Genomic DNA, 15,211 nt, shown 5'->3' with positions numbered 1-15,211 from the left:
GAAAGTGGCCATTTGTTGGGCCATTTGTGCAGTAATTTGTACCGGTAAAACTGGTACAGTCAGGCCTTCGACATTTTATGGAGCTGGGGCCTCAACTTGTTCTTTTGCCATCACAGACTATTCTATTATCTCATTCTTCTCTTCCATTTTTCTCACAGAATTTTCTATTCCTGTACAACCAACACAAGGAGATTCCTCTCCATTAGTTCACATTTATGATGTAAATGTACTATATGTATCAAACATTTGAGCAGTTGTAGTTACCGACAAAAAGATTTCAAATTCACAGTTCAAAATTTACTTTAAAACCATTGCTCTGATACCACTAAAACATGTCACACCCTACCCCTCTGTAAAGCATAACATGATCCCGTAGTATACCTAATAAATTACCAACTCCGTCTACTGATAACCCATTAAATACACTACAAGGGATTTTAAAAACTTTTGTTACTTCTTTTACAGTGGTGAGCACTATTTACAGGTATTAAAAACTTTGGTAAACTGAAGTGAAACAACTAACTCATTTGGTTTATTTGGAATTCCTGTAAAAATTTTGTCTATGGAGTCATCTGTATTTTGGACAAAACAGTTCTTCAGAAAACCTGTAAAAAGCACTTCAATATGTATTTGCAAATCTCAACTCCAACATATTTCTCAACACAACATTTTTCTCAACTCAAATCCATGATGATTTTTCAAAAGCGAGATACAAGAAATATAATACAAAACTATTCAAGTAAATGAAATCTCAAATTTACATTTACAATAATTTACATTTAATGACATACCAAAATATTTTACAAGAGTTTCTATACAACTGCTCAAATAATTTACATACATATTATTACATGCATACATCAAAACCTATGTACATGGGTATACCTATGATATACCTGGAGCTGATCTGAATATATCTTCAAGGAAATTTACTTACTGCTCTATGCTCTTCTTACCTGCGACAGCATACAAAGCTATCGCTGAGTGGTGAACTCAGTGGTGCACAACTATAATTTAAAACATAGTACAATATACATTGACAAAATTTACAGTAAATAAATTGGAAATCTGAATACTCATCAAATTTCAAAACTCAAAATATTCGTTGCCAATAATGTAAATCATTTGTATAAATGACTTTGATCACAAAATTCAATTTATCAAATCATGACTAACCATTTAAGTAATTCAACAAAATCAATTATACATAAACCATAATTGAAATCACAATTTCTTACCATTCAAAAGCCATTCTGTATCTCAAAAATCAATCTTTATCTCACTAATATGCAAGACTAATCCGAAAGGGCCATATTCGATGTGATTCTAACTCCCTATGGTCGGGGAGGTCGAATCAGATTCTAACTCCCTATGGTCGGGGAGGTCGAATCATCGTGCACAGTACCATCACAATAATGAATCTTCCGCAAGGGCCATAACGATAAAATAAACTTAGATCTAACCTCACATTAGAGGAAAATCTAAGCCTGTGCACGTACCATGGTAATCAAAACACAACTAACTCCATTGTCTTCTCAACAAATGAGAGAGACGGGTAATAACCTAGTCAAGCATCTATAGTGAGATATAAAACAATATCACAATCCTTTTGGTGAGCATAAATCACAATATAATTCGATTCAAATTCAATTCCAGTATCCAATAATTTTTATGCTCATCACAATTCAAATCATAAATTTGCATTTTCCATGAAAATCACCATCACAATTCAAAACATGCTCTATCACAATTTTCCAAAACATAATTTATTCAATCCATAACAATGCTTAATACTTGTGGAAATACCATTTCACAAAGCTAAATTCATACATACTATAACAATTTTCAATAATCATTGAATTAAATCAAATGCTTGTTAAACATAATACATAAGAAAAATATGTCATTTAGTCATATGAAATATACAAAACAAAATCAGTTAAAACTAGTTGTGCACAAACACAACTTAAAACAATAACATATAATTAATCATATGAAATATTATTCAGAGCAAAATCAGTTGAAAACTAGTTGTGCACAAACCTCTGATAATTGTCTCCTGGTCTGGACTCAGTGTTTCCTTCCCTTTTCCTGAGTCTTTGGTAACTGAGAAACATAATTTGAAGTGTTTCAGTACTAAATTAAACTATCTCTAACGATAATGTTCGATAAGTAATTCACTGAAGGCTATTATTTGCTCAATTACCTAATATACCGACCCTCGATGTGTTTAAGGTAAATTAGGTTTTGGTGTCCTTAATATGTCACATTCGATAGGGTTTTAGGGTTGGTACGTTTTACCAAACTCATTACCTTGTTTAGTGCATTTTCTTGCAATTTGCTGGATTCCAGGATACTAGTTTGACCTAACCGGACGACCTAGTTCCCTCGGTTTTCGGGTTTCGGTCAAAACTGCAAACTTGTAGATCTATGTCTTATTGCACGCGGGGCAAAATTTTAGGTCAATCCGAGTTAAGTAGACCAAGTTATGGTCATTATACTATTGCTGGTCAATTGATATCAAATTAGGTCAATTTTAGGTCAATTTGGTCAACTTTGGTTCGGCCAGTTTTTGGACCCGAACTTGTGCAAGCTTTTTGACTTGCTTATGGTCATTTCTGGGCTTTGGTGTCTTCATAAGACTTGTAGGTATGGGTCTTAACTATTCATGGTTAAAATTTCAGGTCAATTGGACCTGTTTTGAGTGAGTTATGGCCTAAACACTCACTGCTGCCGAATTGGTCATTTTTCAGGTCCTAATTGCACCTAATCCGAATTGGTCATTTTCTTAGGTCACCTTGCAAGCAGAATTTTGGTATGTTTTCTCAATGAAAGTTGGCACATTTTGTGCCTAGTTTCACCTCCAATTGGTCTCATACCAATTGAGGTTACACATTTAAAGTTATAGGTCTATTTGCACACTGCCCTCTATACGTCTTTTAAACCCCAATTCAAACACACATTTAACTTGCTCTACTTTAAATCCCCATACCTAATTCTGATTTTATACCATTCCATATTCATTTATCACTTCTTACTATGGTCAATTTGGACAGAATACAAACATTCTCAATACATCAATTACAACCCTAAACCACAAAGTCCAAATTTAGCAATATATGTACATAAATACACCTAATCATTACATATAATCTCCACTACTAATTTACATATACATTCATCAATTCTTCTATGTCAACATTCTGCCAACACTTCCATCAATACATACAATTATTCAAGGGTTCCCAAGCTGCCGAAAACCTTCTTCAACACCACATTTCCCTACAATTCATCAATTCTCATCGAAGTTCCAAAATCACCATATAAACATGAAGTAATTCACTAGGTTATTAAATCATCATGATCAACACCATTTCTCATCAATTATATGCACAAATATCTCATAAAAAACGTGACTCCATGGCTGTCCAAAATGAAAACAACAATAACTCTTCAAACTCAAACTTTTCCTTCACAAAACCAACACCCATAACATGCACACAAAACTTAACAAAGCTATCTTCAAAATTATGAACTTACCTTATGCTTGGAGCTTGTTAAACCTTGCTTAAACTTCTCAAATTTAGTATCAAACTCTTCCTTGTGATGAGTAGACAAAGTTTCATGAAGGAACCTAAGAGATTGGAGTTAAAAATGGAGAGTTAAGAGAGCTTGCATGAAAAATGGCCATGGTGGTTTCCATTTTCTTCAATTCGGCAACTTTGAATCCAAATGAGGAAGATGAAGTTTCTGTTGGTTTAGTGGAAGTACAGCTGCCCCTCTTTGTTTTATTTTATTCCCTTAGTGGTCCACTCATTTAAATTATATCATAAAATAAGTTTAAATGTGTTATTTACACATTTTTCACCCCACTTTTGGCTATTTGTATTAGGTACCCCTCTTTTAATTTTTCATTTCATTTTCTAAGTGTAATATTATTTATTTTTAATGGACATTTAGGTCAAAAACACTTGGGATGTCAAATGACCATAATGCCCCTGTTCGTGGCATTCCCAATTTTCAAGAATAACAGTATTTTATGCTTTTTCGATTTCTCACTTTTCTTTGTACTAATTATTTAATTTTTCTTTAATCTTTCTAATGAGATTTATACTTCAATAAGGGTCTATTTATGTCCTAAAAATGTTTTCCAGGTTCCCATGATCGAGGGCAGTCAACGGTCCACGCCGTGACTTCCCAGTGCGGTCACCCATCGTTAGGTTTCCCGGCTCGTTTAACTTGATCACATTTCTTTGCTATTATTTTTCCTTTGTTTTTCTTGTATTTTCTTTTCTTGTATTTCATTATTTATGTCTCCTCACTCATATTGAAGTGTAGTTCTAGGCATCCTAGCTGTCCGGACAGCACTGGTCACCGGAACAGTAGAACGCACTACCGAACTTAGGGGTGTTACAATGAAATTTTGTAATTATTTTGTAAATTATGTAAATTAAGGAAATTTGAAAATTTTGCTTATGTAAATTGAGAATGTTTACATATGAATTGAGTACGAATGGAAATGTATGGAAATGATTATGAAATTGAGTTATATGAATGAGATATGAATTATGAGATGAATGATTGAGAAATGAAATTGAAAAATGTTGAGATTTGATATTGGAGTTTGAGAGTGATGAGATATAAATGTTGGAAGTGTTTTTCACAGTTCAAGAACTTTTCTCCATTTTTAGCGGTACTCACGGATTTTCTTTAAAATTTTCGGAACCTCAAATAAATAATAATTTTGATAAATGGCTTAAATAAATTATATTCCATAAACTATATTCAAAACTATGACAAAAAAAATTAATTAAGGAAAAAAAATAGAGTGTGCCGGTACACCGTGTGACATATCTTACCCGGATATACTGTAGACGGGTAAGGGGTGTCACACCAGTCTGATTTACCGTTTATCCAACCGATGCGTCATCAGAGGTTACTTGGGCAACCAAACGAATGAAAGGGGACAAAGTTAATGATACACAAATTCAAAACAAATAAAACATATACATTCACTACATATTTATTTCTTGCTATTTCTTTTATTTTATTATTGCACCACTAAGCATTATTGCTTAGCGCGTTGCTTTTGCCACGCGTAGGTTCTGGAGATACAGATCGTGAGCCCAGTAGACCGCAGACTGGGTGAGTCCATCCTGCAGTTCTGCACAGTGTCTGTGTCACCTCAACTTCTACTGTGCATTGGTAGGACACTAGGTGTCATTTTGTCATTTTGTAACTAAATTTTTATTTTCTCATATGTATTTAGAATTATGTAATGTATTTGGATGTTCATGTAAATTATGAAAATTGTATTTGTGAATGGAAAAGTAAATATCTATTTGTGAGTTATACTTGATTATCACATGTGATGGATGATTGAGAACTGAAATTGAAAAATGTTGTTGAGATTTTGATATTGGAGTTTAAGATGATGAGATATGAATATTGGAAGTGTTTTTCACAGGTTCCGAAGAACTGTTTTCTCCATTTTTAGCCGGTACTCTAACGGATTTTCTTTAAAATTTTCGGAACCTCAAATAAATAATAATTTTGATAAATGGCTTAAATAAATTATATTTCATAACTAAATCCAAAACTATGACAACAATTAATTAAGGTAAAAATAGAGTGTCTTGGTACAGTGTGACATTACTTTCTCGGATATACTGTAGACGGATATGGGGTGTCACATTTAGTGGTATCAGAGCACGGTTTAGGCGTTTCTGGGCCTAGATTGAGTCCATACCATGCATTGCATTTGTAAGAGTCGAGGTGACACTAATGCAGATCTGTTTGTCTTTGTTAAATAGGATATGGACCCTTCATCTTAAAGAGCAGTCAAGGAGGAAGTGGAGAGTCATGCTCCACCTACTGGTGAGGCCCGGGGGTAGGGAGAACCTACTCCACCGGCTCAAGCAGAGCACCTCGGCCTCCACGAGCCATGTTCCGAGAAATGACCGATTTCTTTAGACAAATGGCCGAGTAATGCCAGACCACCACCACCTCCACCTCCACCAGAAATCACACTGGAAAGGCTAAGAAAGTTTGGAGCGGTGGACTTTTTCGGTAAGAGAGAAGATGACTCATTGCGGTAGAATTGGTTGAACAGAACGGGCAGAGTTTTAAAACAACTCCACTGCACCCTAGAGTAAAACCTAGAGGCTGCCATATCCCTGTTGCAAGATGATGCCTACGAATGGTGGGATACTGTGTCCAGTGAAGTGCAGCCAGAAGCTATAACTTGGGACTTCTTTCTCTCAGAATTCAAGAAGAAATATGTGGGTACTGTATACCTAGAAGAGAGAAGAAGAGAGTTCATTAATCTGAGGCAGAGACAGCTATCAGTGGCCGAGTATGAGAAGGAATTTGTCCGATTAAGCCGCTATGGAAGGGAGATAGTCCCTAATGAAGCTGAAAGATGTAAGAGATTTGAAGAGGGACTAAATGACAACATAAAGATCCAGCTCACTGCCTTGGGAATCATAGAATTTAGCAAGTTAGTGGAAGCTGCAATAAGGGTTGAAAAAGTGAGAATCAGTGAGTAGACCACAAGGGATAGACAGTAGAAGAGGGGCCCGGGTCAGTCTAGCTCATCTCCTGCACCTGGGAAGAAGTTCAGAGGTCCATCTGCACAGAGTTCGGGTCAGCTACAAGGTCAGGGTCAGTCTCAGGGGCCCAGGCAATAGTTCACCCCTAGGAGAGGTCAATCCACACCATCAGTGGGCAGCTATCCAGGGATGGGGTTCAGGGGACCAACCCCAACATCTTCTGCATGTCCACACTGTCTGAAATGGCACAAGGGGGAATGTTGGAGAGTAACGGGTGCCTACTTAAGATGTGGGTCGACAGAGCATCAGCTGAGGAACTGCCCACGCAGAACTACTACAGTTGCTCCAACACAAGCAGACAGACCTGCTCCTGCACCACAGAGGGGTAGAAAATCTGGCAAGTCTGAGGCTGTAGGACCATCACAGAGGCCTGCATCTGAGCCAGCAGAGAGGCTGACGAGATACCACTGCAAGAGCTTATGCTATTAGAGCTCGGGAGGAGCAAGATGCCGGGCGTCATCGAGTGCGTTCTCCTCTACAATACACCTGTGCATGCATTGGTGGATCCAGGATCCACTCATTCATATATCTGCATCAACCTACCCATAGAAAGGGGGATACTAGTAGGGGAGAGTGACCAAGACATTCTGGTCACTAATCCATTGGGCCACAGTGTAGTGGTGAACAAAGTATATAAGGGTTGCCCGTTAAGGATTCAGGGGTATGAATTCTTGGCAGACTTGATTGAGTTGCCCTTTCACGAGTTTGACGTGATTTTGGGAATGGACTGGTTGTCACGTCATCAGGCAATAGTTGATTGCAAATTGAAGAGAATTTCTCTAAAAACTTCAGAGGGTAATGAGATCACTGTTGTGGGTGAAAGGACAGATTTCTTGTCCAATGTCATCTCAGCCACAGTTGCAAGAAAACTGATGAGAAAAGGCTGTGAAGCCTACCTAGCACATGTGGTGGATACTAGGCAGGCTAAGCCAAACCTGAGTGGCATACCCATAGTAAGAGACTTCCCAAAAGTATTTCCTGAAGAATTGCCTGGATTGCCGCCAGATAGGGAAGTTGAATTTGCTATTGATACACTGCTGGGTACAACACCCATTTCCATTGCTCCTTATAGGATGGCACCCACTGAATTGAGGGAGTTGAAAACTCAGTTGCAAGAGTTGCTTGATAAGGGGTTCATACACCCCAGTGTGTCACCTTGGGGAGCTCCAGTGCTGTTTGTGAAAAAGAAGGATGGGACTTTGAGGCTATGTATCGATTACCGGCAGTTGAATAAAGTGACTGTGAAGAACAAATATCCGTTGCCTAGAATTGATGATCTATTTGATCAGTTGAAGGGAGCAGGAGTATTTTCTAAGATTGATCTCAGATCAGGGTATCATCAGTTGAGGGTGAAGGATGTAGATGTGCCCAAGACTGCATTCAGGACCCGATACGGGCATTACGAGTTTCTGGTGATGCCCTTTGGCCTAACAAATGCACCAGCGGCATTCATGGACCTTATGAACCGTATCTTCCATCCATACTTAGATCGGTTCGTAGTGGTCTTTATTGATGATATTCTAGTGTATTCCAAGACCAGGGAAGAACATGATGAGCATTTGAGGATTGTTCTGCAAACCCTGAGAGAAAAGAAGCTGTATGCTAAGTTGTCCAAGTGTGACTTCTGGTTGAATGAGATTGCATTCCTTGGACACATAGTGTCAGCTGATGGGATTAGGGTGGATCCCAAGAAAATAGAAGCAGTGATGGAATGGAAGCCTCCCAGGAATACAACTGAGATCAGAAACTTCTTGGGGCTAGCTGGGTATTACAGGAGATTTGTAAAGGGATTTTCCTTAATAGCTGCTCCAATGACCAAGTTGTTACACAAGAATGTCAGATTTGACTGGAATGATAAATGTCAGACCAATTTTGAGAAGTTGAAGGCTATGTTGACAGAGGCACCAGTGTTAACACAGCCAGTGTCAGGAAAGGACTTTGTGGTCTACAGTGATGCCTCTCATAATGGGTTAGGGTGTGTATTGATGCAAGAGGGGAAGGTGGTCGCTTATGACTCCAGGCAGCTAAAACCACATGAACAAAATTACCCTACCCATGATCTAGAGCTTGCAGCAATTATCTTCGCACTGAAGATATGGAGGCATTACTTGTATGGTGAAAAGTGCTACATTTACACGGACCACAAAAGCCTAAAATATTTGCCAAATCAGATGGAGCTCAACCTTAGACAGAGGCGATGGATTGAGTTCCTGAAGGACTATGATTGTGTGATTGACTATCATCCTGGGAAGGCAAATGTAGTTGCTGATGCTTTGAGCAGAAAATCCATGGCAGCTTTGAGATCATTGAATGCCCGACTATCTTTGGTTCGAGATGGAGCTATTTTGGTTGAGTTACAAGTGAGGCCAAACTCACTCTGATAGATTTTAGATGGGCAAAAGGCAGATGAAAAGTTAATGGCAATTATGAGCAAAATCTCAGAGGGAAAAGCAACTGACTATGAGGTGAAGGTAGATAGGTGTCTGTATTACAAAGGAAGACTGTGTGTATCATATGATGGGGAATTGAAGGCCAATATTCTGAAAGAGGCACACACCAGTGTATATGCTATGCACCCAGGAAGTACAAAGATGTATCATGATTTGAAGCTTCAGTATTGGTGGCCTGGTATGAAAAAGGACATAGCTGACTATGTGACTAAATGCTTGACATGTCAGCAAGTCAAGGCAGAACATCAAGTTCCATCGGGTTTGCTACAGCCTATACGCATACCTGAATGGAAATGGGATCGGGTCACCATGGATTTTGTAAGTGGTCTACCTTTCACCCAGAAGAAACATGATGCAGCACGGGTAATAGTGGATAGATTGACCAAGTCAGCACACTTTCTGCCAGTTAGAACTGACTACTCACTGGAGAAGTTAGCAGAATTGTATATCAGTGAGATAGTTAGACTGCATGGAATTCCATTTTCCATCATATCTGATCGAGACCCAAGGTTTACATTGAGATTTTGGAAGAAGTTGCATGAATCCTTGGGTACACAACTCCACTTCAGCACAGCTTTCCATCCTCAGACGGATGGGCAATCCGAAAGAGTAATCCAGGTAAACAATTGAACCAATTGAATTAATACAACTATTGAATTAAAATAATAATAATAACATGAAATATATGTCAGGGCCTTGAGGATATGCTGAGGAGTTGTGTCATTGAGTTTGAGGGAAGTTGGGATAAATACCTCCCACTGGCAGAATTTGCATACAACAATAGCTACCAAGCTAGCATCCAAATGGCTCCATATGAAGCACTGTATGGGAGGAAATGTAGAACTCCAGTGTGCTGGACTGAATTGGGCGAAGACAAACAGGTAGGGCCAGACTTGGTGAAACAGACTGAGGAGAAGGTAAAACTAATCAAAGCTAATCTGAAGGTTGCCTCAGATAGACAGAAATCCTATGCCGACTTGAAGAGAAAAGAAATAGAATATGTGGTTGGCGACAAAGTATTCCTCAAGGTGTCACCGTGGAAGAAAGTATTGAGGTTTGGAAGGAAAGGTAAGTTAAGCCCTAGGTTCATTGGCCCGTATGAAGTCATTGAACGTGTGGGTCCAGTGGCCTATAGGCTAGCTTTACCTCCAGAGCTGGACAAGATCCACAATGTGTTTCACGTATCCATGCTCAGAAGATACCACTCAGATCCTTCACATGTCATCTCCAGGGAAGAAATTGAAATACAACCGGATTTGACATATGAAGAAGAACCTCTACGGATCCTGGCTCGGGAAGTAAAAGAATTGAGGAACAAACAGATTCCACTGGTGAAAGTGCTTTGGAGGCACCACAACACCGAGGAGGCAACTTAGGAAAGTGAAGAGACGATGAGGCAACAGTTCCCTCAACTGTTTGTATCAGGTAAATTTCGAGGACGAAATTTAAATCAGAGGGGAAGAGTTGTAACACTCTCCCAGTAACTACTCCGTACATCCTATTGTTCCGGTAACCAGTGTCGGTCCGGACAGCTAGAATGTCCGGAAAAATATTTAAACTAAAGTGAGGAACCATAATTAATTCAAATATTGATAAGAAAAATTTAGTAAAAATTTTAGAAATAAAATACAAACAAGTTAAATGAGCCGGTGCCCTAGCGATGGGTAACCCAGAGGGAAGTTGCGGTTCTCGCAACTAGGAGCCCTAGACCCGGGAGAAAATTCATAAAATAATTTTTGGGACTCCAGAGAAGGGTTATTGAGGTTCCCATGGCATTAGAGTGCCAAGAAAATACCTAGAAAAATTTTTCAATCGGTACAGACAATTTTGACTCGTTAAGCCAAACGGAGGGCATTTTGGTCATTTCGCCTTCAGAGGTGATTTTTGGCCGACTTGTCCAGTTGAGTAAATAATTAATATGACATAAAATACGAATAAACATTACTAAAAATTGAATTGAAATTAAGTAGAAAAGAAAAGAAAAGAAAAATGAAAAAAATGGGACTTTTGACATCACATGGTGTCATTAAAATTTCTCTCCACCAATGACAATCAAGCAATTTCATTAAAAAGGGAAAATGAGGCAAAATTGAGACAAAAAAAAATCTGTTCTTCTTCCTTCATCAATCGGCAGCTTCTCTCTCCCTCTCTCAACCTCCATTAAACCTCACTTCCCAAGCTTGATTCTTACTTTGTTTCACCACAAAACCCTAACCTCTCTTCATTAAAATTTTACCCCACACCTTAAACAACCTTTTGGCAGCCAAGAAAAGGAAAGGAAGTGAAGGTTTGAGCTTGGAAAAAATCTGCCTATAAGAGGTTAGTGCACCTATCTATTTAAAACTCTTATTTTCTATGTTAGGAACTTGAAATCAACAAGAATTTGTAACTTAAATGAACAAAAATTATGTGTATACATACCTTGGATTCCAGTAGCCCTATTGAAGGAATAGGAATGAGTGTTTTGTTGGACTTAGAGTGGACTAGAAATGTTGTTTAAGATACATATACACATGTATAATGAATGGGTGTGCTAACTAAGGTAAATGGGTGTAAACCTTGAAATTGAGCTAGGGTTTAGGAGTGAAAATTTTGATTTGGCTTATGAAATTGTTAAAGAACATTTTGATGGTCAATTAGTAACCATTTGAGGAAATTTGACCATAATTGGGACTGAAATATAGCATGGCAAAGTGAATGAGTATGCTGCCTAGAGAGTGCAGCATGGTGGCTGTGATTCCAGCCCACTTAGACAGCCATAACTTTGGCTGTGTAGGTCCAATTGGTGTTTGGCCAATTGAACATGAAACTAGGCTTATAATGGCACATTTTTATTGAAGAAACCATGCCCAAAAGACCAAATCAAGAGGACTAAAAGTTGGCCCCAATCCGGATACCCTGCAAAAGCACCTGCAGAAATGACCAAATGAATAGTAACTGTTCATTTGGCCATAACTCACTGTAGATATGGTCAATTGACCTGAAATGTTTACAGCAACAAGTTAAGACATAGATAAACAACTTTCATGAAGAAACATACCCCAAATTATGACCAGAACCAAACCCAAATGGCAGTCACAGTCACTGTTCATGGTACTGTAGATTTGGTAATTCTGTAGTTTTTCCAATCCGGCCAGCTGTGGTTTTTGGACCATATCTGGAGCTACAAAACTCCAAATGGAGTGATTCAAAAAAAGAAATTCAACTAGATAAAATAAGGAACAACTTTTATGTTTACCAATTCCTCAAATTTCCACTGTAACAGTCCCTAATGGAACAGTAAAGTTATGGTACAAAATCTGAAAATTCTGCTCCTTTGGTTTAATGCTTAGAAATGGTATTAATGCTTAATGCCAACAAGTTTTAAATGCAAAATGTGGTATGTTGGGAGTGCCAAAACCAATGTACCTATTTTCTACCTAAAAGTCAACATTTTTGTTAACCAATGAGGTGAATAGTGATACCAAAACTTGAAATTCACAAATTGAAGAATTTAAAAGTTTCAAATGCCCTAGTATACCTAACAAGATTGGTTTGGATAGTTTGGCATGCCAATAGGGTTCGATTAGCGATCGCACATGGCAATATGCCATTCTATGATTTTATGGCTTTTAGCCATTCTGACCTTGTATTGAGATTTGGCCTTGTGCCTGATGTATTTACAGCTTGTTAGCTATTTTGTTGCACATCGGGAGATGCATATGTGACCGATGGTGTGACGGCTCGAGGTACTTGATACCCAGTGCCAGTTTACCCGTTTATCCAGCCCAGTCGTCTAGTGTAGGTTACTTGGGCAACCAAGCGAATGAAAGGGGACAAAGTTAATGATACACAAATTCAAAACAAATAAAACATATACATTCACTACATATTTATTTCTTGCTATTTCTTTTATTTTATTATTGCACCACTAAGCATTATTGCTTAGCGCGTTGCTTTTGCCACGCGTAGGTTCTGGAGATACAGATCGTGAGCCTAGTAGACCGCAGACTAGGTGAGTCCATCCTGCAGTTCTGCACAGTGTCCGTGTCACCTCAACTTCTGCTGTGCATTGGTAGGACACTAGGTGTCATTTTGTCATTTTGTAACTAAATTTTTATTTTCTCATATGTATTTAGAATTATGTAATGTATTTGGATGTTCATGTAAATTATGAAAATTGTATTTGTGAATGGAAAAGTAAATATCTATTTGTGAGTTATACTTGATTATCACATGTGATGGATGATTGAGAATTGAAATTGAGAAATGTTGTTGAGATTTTGATATTGGAGTTTAAGATGATGAGATATGAATATTGGAAGTGTTTTTCACAGGTTCCGAAGAACTGTTTTCTCCATTTTTAGCCGGTACTCTGCCGGATTTTCTTTAAAATTTTCAGAACCTCAAATAAATAATAATTTTGATAAATGGCTTAAATAAATTATATTTCATAACTAAATCCAAAACTGTGACAACAATTAATTAAGGTAAAAATAGAGTGTGCCGGTACACCGTGTGACATTAATTACTCGGATATACTGTACACGGGTATGGGGTGTCACAAGTTTAATGGTTAATTAGTTAAAGTTTCCTTATTTGCTCATTTATCTCAATTCTTTTACTATTTACATATTGTATCCCATTTTAATTTTTCATGACATTTCCTAAGTGAAATATCATTTATTTTTAATGGACATTGAGGTCAAAAGGCAACTCTTGGTGTCAAATGACTAAAATGCCCCACTTCGAGTTATATTCTCGATTTTTCGGTAACACCGATTTTTGTCTTTTTCTTGATTTTTCGTTTTTCTTTGTACTAATTTATTAATTTTTCTTTGATATTTTTAGTGTCAATTACATTTTAATAAACCTTTACTTACGTCCCAAAATTTAATTCCTAGTGTTCCCCGTGGTCCTGGGGTCGGCAACGGTATTCCCAGTATGGTTACCCATCGCTGCGGTGCCAGCTCGTTTAACTTAGCTTCATTTTCTCTCTCTTTCATTTTTCTTTGATTTTTCTTGTATTTTCTTTTTATTTATTTCATCATTATATGTCTGTTCATTATCACTGAAGTGTAGTTCCAGAAATCCTGACTTGCCTGGACTGATATTTGGCCACTGGAGCAATAGAACGTACAGAACACGTACAGTGGGGATGTTACATTAAAATTTTCATAACCCTAAGTTTTATGCAGCATATATAAATACTTTATACTATTGCAAAAAACTTAGATTAGGTCATAATCAATTGCCAACTAGCCTAATTTTCCATAAGGAAATAAAATCCCTAAATTCCTACAAGTTAGGGTCTAGGGAAATTCTTACCCCTTAAAATACAGGATCAAATTTTTTCACCAATTTTAGGCAGTGAAGACTATCAAGTGCCAGCCCTCTAGCTTGTCCACACAAGCCTCTTGATCAAAGTACCCTTGGATCAACAAAATTCCTTGATCTCCTCTCCAAGTGAATATGGCAAGATGGAAAGAAGCAAGAGATTAGTTTCCTTGGTTTTTCTTTTGTGGAAGTGGTGAGAAACGCTTTCTCAAGGTTTGTTTCAAGATCAACAACACTTGTTTTTCTTGAATATCAAGTTAGGAAGAAGAGCTGTTCTTTTGATTATGGAGGAGTATGGGACGACAAAGTAGAAGAAAAGAAGAAGAATGATTTTTTTTCCATCTCTTTTCTATTTATTAACTTTCATTTACTTAATTAAAATTAAATTGGCAAGTGTCCAACAACCATTCAACCTTTGAATGTGTTTTCATCATATGATTGGTCCATTTGTCATGCCTTAATCTTAATTAAGAAACTAAATTTAGATTAATTAGTATTCTAAATACTAATTAACTAATTAATTATTAATTAGCATTCTTATCCCATTTTTGACCAAGTCAACATGATCAAAATTGTCAAAATTTGATAAGTCAAACTTGTAATTTTGATCAAGTCCATAAACTTGATTATTCAAGTTTATATTTAAACACTTTAAATATTAAATTGAACACTTCCATTGGTAAATTTAGTTTCCCATAATCTTCCATAAGCTTGATTATTCAAGTTTATATTTAAACAATTTAAATATTAAATTGAACACTTCCATTGGTAAATTTAGTTTCAAGTCATGCTAGGGACTTTGTAATCTAATTACGAACTAAATTTATTAAGTCA

The sequence above is a fragment of the Hevea brasiliensis genome, chromosome 15, assembly GCF_030052815.1.
Source record: "Hevea brasiliensis isolate MT/VB/25A 57/8 chromosome 15, ASM3005281v1, whole genome shotgun sequence".
NCBI classification, from domain to species: Eukaryota; Viridiplantae; Streptophyta; class Magnoliopsida; order Malpighiales; family Euphorbiaceae; genus Hevea; species Hevea brasiliensis.
Note: the sequence above shows the minus strand (reverse complement) of the source record.